Genomic DNA, 17,916 nt, shown 5'->3' with positions numbered 1-17,916 from the left:
ATCTTTCATGATATCAGGGAAGTTTTCTGTCAACAAATCTTCAACAATTTTCTCTGTATTTTCTGTTATCCCCCCTGTTCTGGTACTCCAATCACTCCTAGGTTATTTCTCTTAAAAGAGTCCCACATAACTCTTAGAGTTTCTTCATTCTTTTTAATTCTTTTATCTGATTTTTCCTCACATAAGTTGGCATCAAGTGCTTTATCTTCAATGTCATTAATTCCAACTTCTACTGCCTCAATTCTGCTCTTATGACTTTCTATCGAGTTGTCTAATTCTGGAATTTTATTGTTAATATTCTGGATTTCTGATTGCTGTCTCTGTATGGATCCTTGCAGCCTATTAAATTTGTCATTATGTTCTTTAACTTTTTTATGTTCCGCTACTACTTTGTCTGTGTGTTCTTTGGAAATTTATACATTTTGAAGAATTTCCTTTCTAATTTCTAGAAGAGTTCTGTATATTAATCTTTTGTATTCTGCCTCTGGTAATTCCAAGAAATTCTCTTCCTCCAGAGAATTTATTGATTCTTTATTCTGGGAGCTTGTTGAAGCCATCATGTACTGCCTCTTTATGTGATTTGATGTTGACTGTTGTCTGTGAGCCATCAATAAGTTATTATAATTTTATTTTATATTTGTTTAGTGAGGCCTAACTTCTCATTTTGTTTTGTTTTGATATGCCCCAACAGGCTGCTCGTGTGTGCTAGTTTGATTATTGGTGCCTCTGAAGCTCTAACATCCTGTCACCAGGTAGTTAGTTCTGTAACTAAGTATGTGCACACAGAAGTTCATTAAATTTTCCTATATGGGTTCAGCTCAGGTGTCCAGGCAGTTGGTCACCAAGTGTCTGGTGCAGGCTGTCACCTACAGTCTTAGAGAGGCATGAGTGATTGGTGTAGGCACCAGTATCTGGCTGCAGTAGGGGGCACGCACTGAGCCAGGCGGGGGGCTGACGGCTGCCCCTCAGACTCTGAAAGGAAAGCATGTCCCTATTCTCTAGGGTGAGTAGGGGGTGAGTTTTGCAGCTGGACTATGAGCACCCCACTCTGTTGGCTGTAAAGACTTGAGGGCACCACTTATTCTTGGACTCCTGTAGCAGGTGACTAGGTGGCGTATGTGAAGCCACCAGTCCTCAAGCCCCTGGTGCGGATCAGTAAAGCTGCCTGCTTAAAGGGCAGGGCTGTGTCAAGGATCACAAATCTGCCACTTCACAGCTCAGAGCCAGTCAGGGCTGAAGAGCTGGAGCAGAGTCCAGTCTGTCACTTCTCACTTCTTCAGAACGGTCTCCCTCTCCCCCTGCTGCTCAGTCTGATTCCTCAACTTTGCCTTGTTCAGGGCTCCTAAATATTCGTATACAATGAAATCACTTGTTTTTCTAGGTCTTTGTTGTAAGGGGGATATAGGAAGCCATCTGACTACTCCGCCATCTGGGCACCGTCTCGAATAGTTATCACTTTGGATCAAAATTTTTTTTTAAATTTATTCTTTCTACTACAAAAGTTTTACCTGATCGCTTTGAAAATTTAGAAAATATTGGCAAGCAAGTGGAAGAAAATCAAAATCCCTTACGATCACACCAGCTAACTACTCTTAAAATTGGGTTGTATAATATTAAAATATTTTACTATACAAGTATATGCACATATAAGTATACAAATGGGATCGTACTTCTCTATAACTAGTTTTTTTATTTTTACTTCAAAACACATTTAAATTTTTTTTTTTTTATCCCTCTAAATGGTCTTAGGCTTCTTCATGGTTGAATGATATTTGACTCTTGGGTATAGTATATTCAGTCAAGCCTCTATAATCTAAAGTGTTTCCATGTTTATTTATTTCTTTATCTATGTATTTATTAATTACAAACAACACTGCAGTCAACATAAAAACGAAACCCACTGCCGTCAAGTCGATTCTGACTCATAATGACACTACAGGACAGAGTAGAACTGCCCCATTGGGGTTCTAAGGCTGTAATCTTTACGGAAGCAGAAGGCTGAGTTCGAACCACTGACCTTTCAACTAACAGCTGAGTGCTTTAACCACTGTGCCATAAGGGTGATAGATAGAGTTGTAGCTAAATAATGCAATTACATGTAATTATTTCTTTAGACTAATTTCTTAGTAGTGCAATTTCTGGGCTAAAGAGACATGCACTTTTTAAAGGCATTTGATTTGTACTAGGATAGGTAAACTTTTTATTATTCAAAGTTTTATTAACAACCTCAAAATATTACATTAGTAGTTCACTACACATGGCATTGCTGTGAGTCAGAATTGACTCAGCGGCAACTAACAACAAAAAAACAATTTCTTACATTTCTATATCACCTTACAGTTTTGAAAACATATACACATATATCATTTAATTTGATTCTCACAACAACTCTAGAGATAGATAACAAAAATAAATAAATAATAATAATCCCATTGCCGTCGAGTCGATTCTGATTCCTGGCAACCTTACAGGACAGAGTAGAACTGCCCTGTAGGATTTACAAGGAGCAGCTGGTGGATTTGGGCTGCTAACCAATCTCTTAACCACTGCTTCACCACAGCTCCTGGAGATAGATAGATATTATTATTTCTCATATCTCAGATGAGACCACAAGTCTTAGAGAGTGAAGTAACATGCTTAAGGTAACACAGCTAGGAAATGATGGAGCCAGACTTAGAATGCAGCCTCTAATATGGAGTTCTGCTACCCTTTTGCATGTCCCATGCTGCCTCCTCCCCAGCACATCAGTAACCATTTTATCTTTCTACAGTGTTAGCCTGATGGGTATGATTGGACCTATGATGTTCACTAGATTTGTTTTTCCAAGTTGTATGTCACTGTGCATTTTAAAAAATGCAACCATGAGACATTTTGTTTGGCACTGTACCACTTTCTCAGGTCATGGAGGACGTAGGCTTTTAGTCAACAGTGGGGAATTAAAGCTGTGTAGGCAGTAGACCTGGCAGTCTACTTCTGAAAAGAATGATCAAATGAAAACCTTGTAAATAGCAGCAGAACATTGTCTGAGACAGTGCCGGAAGATGAGCCTCCCAAGTTGGAAAGCACTCAGAAGATGACCGGAGAAGAGCTGCCTCCTCAAAGCAGAGTCGATCTTTGTGATGAGAGTGGAGTCAACCTTTCAGAACCTTCATTTGCTGATGTGGCACAACTCCAAATGAGAAGAAACAGCTGCAAACATCTGTTAATAATCGGAACATCGTATGTACGAAGTATGAATCTAGGAAAATTGGAAATCATCAAAAATGAAACGGAATGCTTAAACATTGATATCCTAGGCATTAGTGAGCTGAAATGGACTGGTAATTGGCTGTTTTGAATTGGACAATCATATGGTCTACTATGCTGGGAATGACAGCTTGAAGAGGAATGGTGTTGCATTCATTTGTTGAAAAAAACATTTCAAGATCTATCCTGAAGTACAACACTGTCAGTGATAATATCCATACACCTACAAGGAAGATCAGTTAATACGACTATTAGTCAGATTTATGCACCAACCGCTAAGGCCAAAGATTAAAAAATTGAAGATTTTTACCAGCTTTCGCAGTCTGAAATTGATCGAACACACAGTCAGTATGCATTGATAACTACTGGTGATTGGAATGTGAAAGCTGGAAACAAGAAGAATTGGTAGTTGGGAAATGTGGCCTTGGTGATAGAAACGATGCTGGAGATTGCATGATAGAATTTTGCAAAACCAACGACTTCTTCATCGCAAATACCTTTTTTCACCAACATAAACAGTGACTGTACGTATAGACCTCGCCAGATGGAATGCACAGGAATCAAATCTATGGGAAGAGATGATGGAAAAACTCAATATCATCAGTCAGAACAAGGCCAGGGGCCGACTGGAACAGACCAATTGCTCATATGCAAGTTCAAGTTGAAACTGAAGAAAATTAGAACAAGTCCATGAGAGCCAAAGTATGACCTTGAGTATATCCTACCTGAATTTAGAGACCATTTCAGGAATAGATTTGATGCATTGAACACTAATGACCAAAGACCAGACGAGTTATGGAATGACATTAAGGACATCATACATGAAGAAAGCAAGAGACCAGTAAAAGGACAGAAAAGAATGAAAAGACCAAAATGTATGTCAGAAGAGACTCTGAAACTTGCTCTTTAACATCGAGCAGCTAAAAGCAAAAGGAAGAAATGATGAAGTAAAAGAACTCAACAGAAGATTTCAAAGGACCGCTCGAGAAGACAAAGTAAAATATTATATAATGACATGTACAAAGAACTAAAAATAGAAAACCAAAAGGGACGAACACCCTCGGTATTTCTCAAGCTGAAAGAACTGAAGAAAAAATTTAAGCCTTGAGTTGCAATAGTGAAGGTTTATATGGTGAAAATGTTAAATGACACAGGAAGCATCAAAAGAAGATGGAAAGAATACACAGTCACTCTACCAAAAAGAATTAGTTGTTCAGTCATTTCAGGAGGTAGCATATAATCAAGAACAGATGGCACTGAAGGAAGAGGTCCAAGCTGCACTGAAGGCATTGGCAAAAAACAAAGCTCCAGGAATTGACGGAATACCAATTGAGATGTTTCAACAAATGGGCACAGTGCTGGAAGCGCTCGCTCATCTATGCCAAGAAATTTGGAAGACAGCTGTCTGGCCAACTCACTGGAAGAGATCCATATTTATGCCTATTCCCAAGAAAGGTGATCCAACTGAATGCGGAAATTATCAAACAATATCATTAATATCACACGCAAGTAAAATTTTGCTAAAGATCATTCAAAAGTGGCTGCAGGCTGCAGCAGTATGTCGACAGGGAACTGCCAGAAATTCAGGCCGTTCAGAAGAGGATGTGGAACGAGAGCTATTATTGCTGATGTCAGATGGATCCTGGCTGAAAGCAGATAATACCAGAAGGATGTTTACCTGTGTTATATTGACTATGCAAACGCATTCGACTGTGTGGATCGTAGTAAAATATAGATAAGATTGCGAAGAATGGGAATTTCAGAACAGTTAATTGTGCTCATGAGGAACCTAAACATAGATCAAGAGGCAGTTGTTTGGACAGAACAAGGGGATACTGTGTGGTTTAAAGTCAAGAAAGGTATGCATCAGAGTTGTATCCTTTCACCATACCTATTCAGTATGTATGCTGAGCAAATAATCCGAGAAACTGGACTATATGAAGAAGAATGGGGCGTCAGGATTGGAGGAAGGCTCATTAACAACCTGCGATATGCAGATGATACAACCTTGCTTGCTGAAAGTGAAGAGGAGTTGAAGCACTTACTGATGAAGATCAAAGACCGCAGCCTTCAGTATGGATTACACCTCAACATAAAGAAAACAAAAATCCTCATAACTGGACCAGTAAGCAACATCATGATAAATGGAGAAAAGATTGAAGCTGTCAAGGATTTCATTTAACTTGGACCCACAGTCAACACCCATGGAAGTAGCAGTCAAGAAATCAACTGATGCATTGCATTGGGTAAATCTGCTTCAAAAGACCTCTTTAAAGTGTTGAAAAGCAAAGATGTCATCTTGAGGACTAAGATGCACCTGACCCAAGCTATGGTGTTTTCAACTGCCTCATATTCGAGCAAAAGCTGGGCAAAGATAAGGAAGACGGAAGAAGAATTGACGCCTTTGAATTGTGGTGTTGGCAAAGAATATTGAATATATCATGGACTGCCAAAAGAATGAACAAATCTGTCATGGAAGAAGTACAACAAGAATGCTCCTTAGAAGCAAGGATGGTTTATTTATGTCTTACCTACTTTGGACATGTTGTCAGGAAGAATCAATCCCTGGAGAAAGACATCATGCTTGGTAAAGTACAGGGTCAATGGAGAAGAGGAAGACCCGCAATGAAATTGATTGCCACGGTGGCTGCAACAATGGGTTCAAGCATAACAATGATTGTGAGCATGGTGCAGGACCGGGCAGTGTTTTGTTCTGTGGTACGTAGGGTCACTATGAGTTGGAACTGACTCAATGGCACCTAAAAACAACAGCAACAGGCAGAAAGTAGAATAAAGCCTTCAAACTGGCAATTTTCAGGCCACACTTGGTTCATGGAAGTATGTTGTATAGCCAGTAACCTGTTCTAAAAATTATAAAATAGTTGCCTGTATTTGATTATCAGAATGTTTCATACAGCTATCTGAATTTCTGGGTTCTCTTCATTCAGAAGTTCTTGTAAACCCAAGTCTGCCTCCAAGCTGGGCAGTGATTGACTAGAGCTGAGCAGCTTCTACTCCTTTGGACAGGGCAGGAATATTGCAGCTTGCCTCACGTCTCAGCATTCCCTGTTGTTTTTCTGAGGGTAAATGGCCATTAAAAATATACCTGGGGTGTTGTTTTACTTACACTTAGCTGGATTTTACTCTGTCACTTTGTCGCCTGGACCTGGTGGGCATCACAGTTTGCAACCCCTAGGCTTAGAGTATGTGCAGGGAATAGTTGTCCATTTTGGCTGCAGCCTAGAAAACATACAGGGGAGTAGTGGGAAAGAAAACTGGAAAGGCAGCTTATAATAGAGACAGGGAGAATCTTGAAAGACAGGAAGAGACATTTGGATTTTATTTTATCTGCACAAGAAAGCCACCAAGGGACCTGGAACTCTTCACTGACATCCTAGCACCCTGTCCTGTGGCAGCCGCCTCCTGTTCATTTAAATGTTCTCTCCTTTTGCTGTGCTTTCTCTTTGCCATCTCTGCTCCCAATGGGGAGTGTTTTCAAAAGGCTAGACAGCTGTTTACGTCTCCTTTTTAGTGAAGGCGCTGTGGTTCTTCCCTCCCTTGGAGGACATCTTATAAATTGCTGTCTTAGTGAGAAGAGCAGTGCTTGCTCATTCTTTGCTTGCTCTACCTTGCTGGGTGGTTGTTAGTTGTTAGTTGCCATGGAGTTTAAGAACCAAACGTTGCCTGGTCCTGAGTCATCTTCATGATTGTTGGTATGCTCGAGTCCATTGTTGTGGCCACTGTGTATTTTGAGTGACTTTCAACTTTCTAGCCCTACCTAGGACAATATCCTGTTGTGATCCATAGGGTTTTCACTGGCTGATTTTTGGAAGTAGGAAGCTCACCATGGGTGACCCTGCTGGTATTTGAAATACTGGTGGAAGCCTAGCTTCCAACACCATAGTAACATACATTCCTCCACAGTATGACAAACTGACTGACAGATGGTGGCTAGGGCAAATGGACCAGGAAAACTTAACTACACTGAAGGCTACAAGCGTGGTTCTTGCTCTTTTGCCAGATCTCAGGAACGAGAAGGAAGGTTTTTGTTAACCATTGTCAAGCAGTTCCAGGTTAAAATCAATTTATGTGGTGATTGGCTTGCTGGGAAGTCTTTGCTTATTTCTAGGTGAGGTCTTTGGACATAACCTGGATGTGGAAGAGAAAAGTATTGGTAAGGAATTTCAAAACCTGGAATCTAACCCTGGCTGTGTCCCTCATGAGCTCTGTGACTTTGTGTACCTTCATCCTTTGGAGACCTTCTTCCATCATCTGTGAGATTAGACTAACTTGTACCCTATCCACATCACAGGGTCAACTTGAGGATTGAGTGAGAGAATACATGAGATCACAGTGAAATGACCAAGTGTTATATAAACACTAGCATGGGGGGAGGTTGTTTTTGTGGAAGGAAATGATCCTGGCCATGCACCTTTGTAGAGTGATGGGGACTTTGGATTCAACTCTAAGTGGAGTAGATAGTTCAGGAGACTGAGGTGATTCAAGTAGATGACTTAAAGAGGGCTGGGAAAGCCCTGCAGGGCTATATATCCCTGCCAGCTCACTTATATATGTTTAAAATCCCACCATTGTCAGTGATCCTGGTTAAAAAGCATGGGCTCTGCTCAATGGCTTAACCTTTGGATCAAACTCTTTCTAGCAGTATGATATTTGAGCCTTGATTTTCTGATTAGCAAAGCAAGTATCTTAACAATAGTATCTGTGTCATCAACTGTGAGAATTAAATGTGGCAGTGCAGATAAAGCACTTAGCCAAGTGCTTGGCCTATCATACGTTTGCAGTCAAACCAGGTATTATAAGTCTTTCTTAGCTGTCGCGCTCACTGACGGAGAGAGTGGAGGAATGACAGCCTGGGGAGGGGAGGGGAGAAGATCTAGACAAGCAGAAACCTGGCTGGAAGAAGGCATGAACTGAGAAAATCCTGGGAGTGTGAGAGGACACTGCACTGGGACATGGATGGTTGGGAATTCAAATGCCACTATCTCCATGTTGTTGTCCTGGACACCCTGTAAAAGTGTCAGAGCATTACCGTTTAGCCCCCCTCCTCCCATCTCAGCAGGTGCAACCCAACCTAGGCAAGGAAGAGGAGAAACGTAATCAGGTTCTGGCTTGGAACGGGCAGCCATCTCCCAGGAGCCCATGACACACTCTGTGGCAGTTTGGTGCAGAGCGATGCAGGAGGCAGGCAGGTTGGGTAGGCGGGTGGGCGATTGTGTCGACTGGTTATGGGTTATGGCAGCCGCAGGTGTTTTATGACTGTTATGGTGCAGGTTTGCTGGTGGCTGTCTGTGGAAAGTGTTACCACTTGCCTTTTTATTACCTGCATCCCAGGCATTCTCTCCACACAACATGTCCCTTTTCCTCAAATCTCCCTCCTTCCTTCTCTGGTCTATCAAAAGCTTACCAATATCATGTAGAAACACAGAAACCACAAACACCACATCTCATACATCACACACGCTGCACACATCTAACCCTTGTGATCCACCTTCTCCTGCACCATGAGAACCCTCCTCCCTCCATGCAGAACAGGCCCTGGTGGCTTAAAATGTAGAAGACTCACATTCCAGCATGTCCTGCCCAACTTCACCTTATTCTGACCTTTGATCCCCTCCCTCTCCCTTTCCTCCAAAGATCTGTTAAAGATGCAAATACAGAAATTAATAGCTCTGCTGACCAAGTCATCAGTCCACACACACTTAGTCTGTATCTGCAAACACAAGGTCCAGCATGCTTGTCACCAAGAGAACTACACTCCTGCAGTCTAATCAGAGGCATGGAGTCCACCCAGAGGTGGAGTCAGGGTGTGTGCTTGACAAGAGTCTTGATCCTCCTGATGCTTCTTCCGCTGTGTCCTTGCATCTACCCTTGCCCCTCTCTGGGTCTTAGTTTGCTTGTCTATGAAATAGAGATTTAGTACTAGATGACCTTTAAGGTCCCTCCTAGCCTCATCATTCTGTGGCCCTGGCCATCTTTGTTTCCCCAACCTCCATCTCTTCTCTGTAGAGTGAAGCATTCATGGTAAAAGCCTACATTTTGATGACTTTCATCTGCACCTGCTAATGCAGCATCTCCAGTCCCTGGAAAAAGCCCTTCAAGCTATTTCCAGGGGTCCCCAGGGAGAGTCCCATATGTGCTAACAAATCAATCTGGTCAGCTATTACCTGGCATCTGCCATTCCCCCTTCTGACGCCCTCTGATGATGCTCATAGCTGATGCTTTGCTGCATTTATTGGCCAAGAGATGTTGCTTCACCAATTTCTCCAGGGCCCAGGGGCAAGCCACCACCTGCTACTGATAGTTTCTCAGATGCCCCATGGCCTCCAAGGGAGCTCAAAGGAGTCTCTGGCCCCTCTTCTTCAGCACCTGAGGCCCCAGGGCCACTGTAAAAATCAGTTCCTACTTCCATTAGTTACTGATTCTTCTGCCAGTGCAGTGAATGCACCAGGGTCCAAAGGGCCATACCTGTGTGGGGCACTGCAGCAATGTGGGAGAGAATGCACCCCTTTTTCTTTAGCCCTTGCTGGAATGTGCACAGCCTTGTTTCCCAGTGGCTCATGGTATTTTTAGTGAGAGTTCTTTCCAAGTTCTTTCAATCTGGAGTGTTCTTGTATAGAATAGCTTATGGGACACAGGGATGCCCACATTGTTTCCGGAACCACATCCTTCACTCTTCATGGTTCCCAAGGGAGCTAAGTGTACAGAGGGCTGTGATAAATGGAAACAAGGCATCATTTTATCCTGATGTAGAACTCTAGCAAAGTGATCTATACTGCATGGAGTGGGCCTGAGATCTAAAGGAGCCTTCCATTCCTCCTATTCCAAACTTGAATCTTGAGATCTGGCTATCTGCATGGTCAGGAGAGTGAGGTGATGGGCCTCATTCTGAGCATCTAGCCTAGTACCTGGCATGTTGTCGATAGATAATCAGTGCATACTGGTTGATTGAGTGAGGGACTAAATATAGAGGACAGAGAGACAGAGATGGAGAGAACTGGGCTCAAGACAGAGCACGTCTGTCATGTTGTCTGTTTCTTGGGTCAGTGATTGGTGACAACCTCTAGTTCTTTCCTCTTAGACTGTCTAATTCCCATTATAAGGGGCCAGGTTTTCAGCATATGCGTGCATAATACATTCCTTTTTCCCTGCACGGTATCAGTGGGAATATATACTCTCAGCATCTCCTAGAAGTGTGTAAACAAACCTAGGATTAAGACTTGTGTTAATGATTTTACTGTGAAATGGCATTACCGCCACAGCAAACTCCATCAGGTTGTTGTATACAGATAAAGCTTCTATGTCTTTTAAGCTTAGGGATTAAATGGGCAGCAGCCATGGGAAGTCACAATTCCATTCAAACATTAAGTGTATTTTAAGATAAGGTAGGTTATTTTATGGGTAGTGAGTTCCCCATTAATGGAAATATTCAATCAGAGATTGGAGGGTTTACTTGGTGAGAATGTTATATGGAAGATTTAAGCACCAAAAAGGAATTAAACTACCTCTAAAATCCTTTCTAAATGTAGTAGTCTTTGTTTCTTAGTTTGGAATACACTCTATTCTCACTGTAAGTATATAAGTTGATATCTTCCAAACCCATGGGTCAGACTTCCTCCTTAAAGCTTGATACAGAGATTGAAAGGATAAAAAAAAAGAAAAAAACCTTTATGGCCTGCAAGCCATCTAATATCATCACTGATACTGTAAAAAAAATGGGGTTAAGGGATTTTAGACTATCAAATCCAGCTATAATCCTAGAAAAAGTGTAATTTTTTTCCCATGTCAACTTTCCAAAGGAGACTTTCTTTCTCTCTTAATGATCCCTTCATTGATAACCCTGCTCAGTAAGGTTGGTTTTCTTCACACTAGACTGTAAGCTTTACAATGGCAGGGACCATGTCTGTTTATACATGGGTGCATTCTCAGCACCTAGCATGGTACTTAACATGTAGCAGATAATTGGTACATTTGGTTGATTGAATACCAGACCACTCCACTTAAGTCACAGTGTGCTGTAGACCATGAATTTGATGGCAGAAGTACATAGACCATGAATTCGACTGCAGAAGTACATAGACCAATACCAGAAGTAGGAAAAATACTCTCTACTTCATTTTAGTCTTTGACTTAGAGCATCTACTCCATTTGAAGACTGAGCAAGGGCTAAGTTAAAGAGAGGTGTGGGCATGTTCTTGAATATCTGCTGAATCTACTGAATTCCAGGGCCCTATTGCATTTAGTAGCAATGTAGATAATCCATCAGCACATCTGGATTTGTGACAAATTGGTGAAGCACTGGCATTCCCAAGTGATGTACATTTAAGAATATCAAGAGAGAAACTGTTTATTCTGTGCCATTAGCTCAGGAGAGTAGAGGACTGTGCTGATGAGGCTAAGTGAGAGGGTTCAATCTTCATTAAAAATCTTTTGGAAACACCAACTTCTTTTAGATCCAAGCACGGTTACCCTAAACTTGGCCTGCTGTCTTACAAATTCATGTCTTTGATTCCAAAGAGATTGGCTGAGAAAGTATCAATAATTCTAAATAGTTCATCCGAACAAATGGCGACAATTTAGAGTATCATGCAGTAACTGTTTCCAGGAGTCATCAGTCTCAGTTGGGTTCTCCATGCAGTTTGGCTTTCCTGATGACTCTGATGACAGGTTCCAAATCACAACCGCTCTCCGGTTTCCCTCAGTGACTCTTTCATACTTTCACTCCTTTCTGAAAAGGCCCAGTTCTGTGTGTGTGTGTTTTTTTCCTACACTCAGAGGATTACTTCACCTACTTCACTAAAAAGATTGATTCCATAATTCCAGCTCCATCAATCGCCTCTCCTGATATCTACAAACGTATCTCCTTCCATATAACTTTCCTCCTTTCTCCCTATCTCAGGGAAAGAGAAATTCTTTCTCCTGGTCAAGGGTAATATCTTTGCCTGTCTTTGGATCCCATCCTCCATCACTCCTTTATGGACCTCATTCCACCAGTCATTCACTTTGTGGTCTTATCTTCAATTGCCACCTCCATCATACTTGTTCTTTCTCCTCAGTATATAAACATGATCAACCCCGCATTCCCCACTAGCTACAGTCCTATTTCATTTCTTCCATTAACGAGTAGTTTTCTTCAAAAGCAGGTACTTGTTTTCAGCATTTTGATCTTAGCAAGTTTATCAGAACCCATTTACTCCTCTACCAATGCAATGCTTTCTCCCCCTACACACATATTGAAACTGCCCCTGCTAACTTGTAATGAGCTCTGTATTTCCAAATCCTGTGGGTATTTCCTGCCTGTATTCTTCTCAGCCTCTTTGTGCCACTTGCTATTGACCGTCTCCCTTGGTTTCTGGGAACTATAGTCTTCTGGTTTACCTCCTGTCTGCCCTTACTCAACCAGGGGTCCTCATCTGAGACACAGAACACAGAAAATGATTTGAGGACCATTTTCTCAACTGTTTCATGGAAAGTACACAATTAGCACCATTCTGGCGCACAGGAGAGAAAGTAAATGATTATACACAGTAATGACTTAGGGAATTCGGATTTAATTCTCTCACTGCTTGAGAAAGGAGTGGCTTTATCTCCGCCTTCTTCATGGAGTTCTCGCTTTTTGTCTTAACTTCTTCACCCTGATCTCTCTGTTCTTCTAACCCTAAACATCCTTCCTGGGTGACCTAAGCCTGTGGCCCCATAACCAATTGCTATTGAGTCGATGCTGACTCATAGTGACCCTACAGGATAAAGCAGAACTGCCCTATAGGGTTTCCCAGGCTGTAAACCTTTATGGAAGCAGACTGCCACATCTTTCTCCCGTACAGCAGCTGGTGGTTTCAAGCGGCTAACCTTTTGGTTAGCAGATAAGTGCTTAACCATTGTGCCACCAGGGCTTCTAAGCCTATGACAGTAACTACAAATTATAATCTAATGACTTTGAAAACAAAAACCCAAGCAAGACCTGTTTTGAATGCTATAGTCCTGTATCTGTTTGCCTTCCAGACATCTCCCCTTAGATACCCAACAACTAACTCAAATGTAGTATGTCCAAACTAAACTCATCATCTTTCTTCTAGACTTTCATGTTCTCCCAAATGGTATCATCATTCATCCAGATATGTATGTCAGATCTGGGAGTCATTTTAGGCCTTCCCCAATGTAATTTTTCACTAAATTCCTTAGTACTTGCTTCCTTGATATTTTATGATTTAATCTCTTATTCTGAATTTAATTCAGGTCCTTAATCCCTAGATTTTAATAAGGTAGAAGCTTCCCAAAGATTTCCTTGCTTCAAAGTGCACTGCTCCCTCACCCAATACCTATCTAACATTCAAATATGATTACGCCTCTCTGCTTAAATGTTTTCAGGGTACCTCTCATAGCTTTAATCTATCAGAATACATTTTAAACACCTTGTTTGACAGTAAAGACCCTCCATAATTAGTCTTTGCCCCATCTATGACCTCATAGCCTTCCCACACACCACTTATTCCAACCACTTCGTATGCTTACCCATTGCCTGCCCTTTCCCTGGAATCTCCACTCTTCTTGATACCTCAAACTTTACATCTGCAACTCCTCCAGGAGGCTTTTCTGCTCCCTTATCTAGTTCAGATTCTTCTTCTGTAAGTTTGCACCCAACTTAAGTGCACACTGTGATCCCAGAACACATCACACTATAGTTGCTAATTTACTTACTGGGCTTTCCCATCAGACTGTGAATTCATTAGGGAAAAGGACAATGCTTATTTGATATCTTCCTGTATGCCTAGCACAGTGTTCAACTACAAAGATGGCACTAACTAAATGCATATTTAATAAGAAATAAGTCTTAAACATTGTTATCAAAGACAGAATGATGGATTAATTGTTTTAACTAATGACGAAAAGAGAAGAACCCTAGATTTAGAATCATGTATCTGAGATTCCATCTCAGTCTACCATCAACTAGCTGTCTATCTTTGAACACGTCCCTCAACTTCTCTCAGCCACAATTTCCTTATTTCTAAAGTGGGTGTAAAACAAAGTATCTTCTGACTCCCAAAGAGTGCATTAAGGAAGATCACATGAAATAAAGGATATAACCAACCTTGTTGTGGTCGAGTTGATTTCAACTCATAGCAACTCTATAGGACAGAATAGAACTGCCCTATATGGTTTCCAAGGAGTGGCTAGTGGATTCAAACTGCCAAACTTTTGATTAGCAGTCGAATGCTTAACCACTGTGCAACGAAGGCTCCAAAGCATATGAAGGGGGCTAAAGAAATATATGGAGAAAATACTGAAGTTGTTAAGGATTTCATTTTACTTGGCTCTACATTCAATGCCCATGGAAGTAGCAGTCAAGAAATCAAACAATGTATTGCACTGGGCAAATCTGCTACAAAAGACTTCTTTAAAGTGTTAAAAAGTAAAGATGTCACCTTGAAAACTAAGGTGTGCCTGACTCAAGCCATGGTATTTTCAGTCACCTCATATACATGCAAATGTTGGACAACGAATAAGGAAGACCTAAGAAAAATTGATGCCTTTGAATATGGTGTTGACAAAGAATATTGGATATATCCTGGACTGTCAGAGGAACAAACAAATGTGTCTTGGAAGAAATACAGCCAGAATGCTTCTTAGAAGCAAGGATGGAGAGACTTTGTCTCACATACTTTGGACATGTTATCAGGAGGGACAGGTCCCTGGAGAAGGACATCATGCTTGGTAGGGTAGAAGGTCAGTGAAAAAGAGGAGGACCCTCAATAAGATGGGTTGACACAGTGGCTGCAATGATGAGCTCAAACATAGCAACAATTGTGAGGATGGAACAATACCAGGCAATGTTTCATTCTGTTGTACATAGGGTCGCTATGAGTCATAACCAGTTCAGTGGCACCTGTCTTAGTTATCTAGTGCTGCTATAACAGAAACACCACAAGTAGATGGCTTCAATAAACAGAAGTTTATTCTCTCACAGGCTAGTAGACTAAGAAGTTCAAATTCAGGGTGTCAGCTCCAGGGGAATACTTTCTGTCTCTGTTGTCTCTAGAGGAAAGTCCTTGTCATCAATCTTCCCCTGGACTAAGAGCTTCTCAGCTTAGAATCCCAGGGTCCAAAGCGCTCTGCTGCAGGCACTGCTTTCTTGATGGTATGAAGTCCCTATGTCTTTCTGCTCGCTTCTTTTGTATCTCGAAAGAGATTAACTTAAAACACAACATAATCTTGTAGATTGAGTCCTGCCTCATTAACATAACTGCTGCTAATCCCACCTCATTAACATAATAGAGGCAAGATTTTAGGAAAATCACATCAGATGACAAAATGGTGGATAACCACACAGTACTGGGAATCATGAACTAGCCAAGTTGACACACATTTTTGGGGGGACATAATTCAGTCCATAGCAGCACTTAACAACAACAGCAAAGAAATACAAGGGATTATTATGATTTTTCTGTATTTTGAAGATTACCTAAATTTTATGTCCAGGATAAATGAGTTGTGAACAAAAGTATCACTTCTCTTCAAGTTTTCTATATCTTGGTACTTACAGCCAATGCGTGACTTTTGTGCTCTAGAATTAAAAGAATAGTCAAGTATCTTGCCAGAAAATAGCATCTGATATTATGCTGTTATTTTCTAGCAACCACAACAGAGGGACAGGTGACTCATTCATTCCTAGAGTGTAAGTTGATTCATTCATTCCACTAATAATCATTGAGAAGCTATGTGGATTCAGACACCACATTTTGGACCATGAGGGATATGGAGAAGAAATGGGCATGGATCATGCCTTCAAGAAGTTTTCTGTCTAGGAAAGAGCAAATGCATGCCACTTTCTACTTTGCATTGTAGATATTTATGCATAAGTCATAAAAAATGTGTAGATCACAGGCTAGGGGAGGGATCCTGGGAAAATTCCAGGGAGGAGTTGACATCTTAAGAGATGGGCATGATGTGGAAATTCAGGGTGGGCAATGGGAAAGGAAACCCCACAAATGATATGCACTCTCCTTGTGGAGTTTCAGGAGCAGGTCAGATTCGTTCAACTTCAGATAGTCAGAAAAGCAAATGAAAAACAAACAGAAACAAATAGTAAGATAGATTTTTTTAGACATAACTTGAATAAAACAAATGCAATAGAAGGTGTGGTCACATTGTTCTCAGTTGTTGGAATTTTCCTCACTAGGAGAGTTGAAAGATTGGGTAACACTTGAGAAAGGAGTGCAATATTTGCTCTCCAACTTCTGCAAGTGTCATTCTCAGCCCTTCTCATCTGACCTGACGTTCAGTGTCATAACCTCCATTGTGGAACTGCTGGGTGAATTTAATAAAACTTACCTTGCCTCTCAGGGGTGTCATAGAGTATAAATGAATACATGCTAGGCAAAGCATTAATTGAGTTCTTTAGGTAAAAGCTGCTCAGTAAGTGAAAATGCTAATGGTATTACGAGTTTCCCCCCTTCTTTGTCATCCTGGGAAGTAGAAATGATGTTTACACAGCCATGCAAAAACCATCTTCTTCAGCACTCTAGCCTTATGGGAGAATAAGAATATGCACAGTAATAACAATCAAGCTGGGTCTGAAGTATTGAGACAAGGGCTGCCCATTGGATGGGCCTCTGGGGGTAAGTAACTTGTAAACCCTATTTTATTTTCATCAACAGAAGAAACAATCCCTTAAAAGAACATTGTTAAAAGGTAGAAAAGTGTTTTTTCTTGCAGATTCACACAATATGGTCTAGCCTGTAGTACTACTTTCCTTTGTTTCTTTCCTGGGGGTTCATAGTAAAGCAAATGAGACACAGCCTTCTTTTCTATTTGGCCCCTATGTAGCCCTGCTAAAGTTCCTTTACATGATTATTTTAACATGGAAGTTCTTCATTTATTTCCATCAAGGAATACTGTTGGGAGATAATTCTCCATGAGTCTCTTGCATTTCTGCCCATCTTCTGAGCAAGAGATATAGGTGGCTTTGTTTAGGACTACCTTTTCAAGGATGTTTCCTTATCAAACAACCTTGGAAGATACAGAAAGCATTTCCCTCTGGGGAAGATGAAAGATTTCTTTCCTGAACAGCATAACAGAGGTAACATATTGCTCTGGACAAAGATTAGGCAGGTTTGCTAGCAGACTCATTGTCAGATAGGGTCTTTTCTAAGCTTGGGGTTCCTCAGCTGTATTACATATACATTGTGTTTGCTGTATCCATCTTGGCCTACCTATGCATTGTCCCAGAGGACTTGGGGAGGGGGAAGAGGACAGATGCAGATATGAATCTCGTGCTGCCTGCTGTGCCATGAGTAATACAGTCCTTTGTCTCTGACCCAGGAGTTGCGTGTCTTCTGCCAGCATCTATGAAGCATGGCAGGCTGAATTGTTGGTTTACAAGGATATCAGGCCCTTCCCATTTCTTGACGCTGACTTCCTACCTATTTTTTATCCAAACCACCCCTCATTCATACACTACACAGTTGCCAGACTCAAGTCCCTAACGCACAGTTTTGATCACATCACTCCCTCACTCCAAAGTGTCTAATGGCTCCCCATTGCCAGAGTGAATTATAAACTCCTAAGACAAAATAAATGCCTTCTACACCAGCTCTCAATGTCTATCTCCAGTCCTCAACTTTCACAATTTCTGTCTTAGTACACCATCTGCTG

The sequence above is a fragment of the Trichechus manatus genome, unplaced genomic scaffold (genome assembly GCF_000243295.1).
Source record: "Trichechus manatus latirostris isolate Lorelei unplaced genomic scaffold, TriManLat1.0 scaffold00011, whole genome shotgun sequence".
NCBI classification, from domain to species: Eukaryota; Metazoa; Chordata; class Mammalia; order Sirenia; family Trichechidae; genus Trichechus; species Trichechus manatus.
This window is presented reverse-complemented; position numbering follows the sequence as displayed.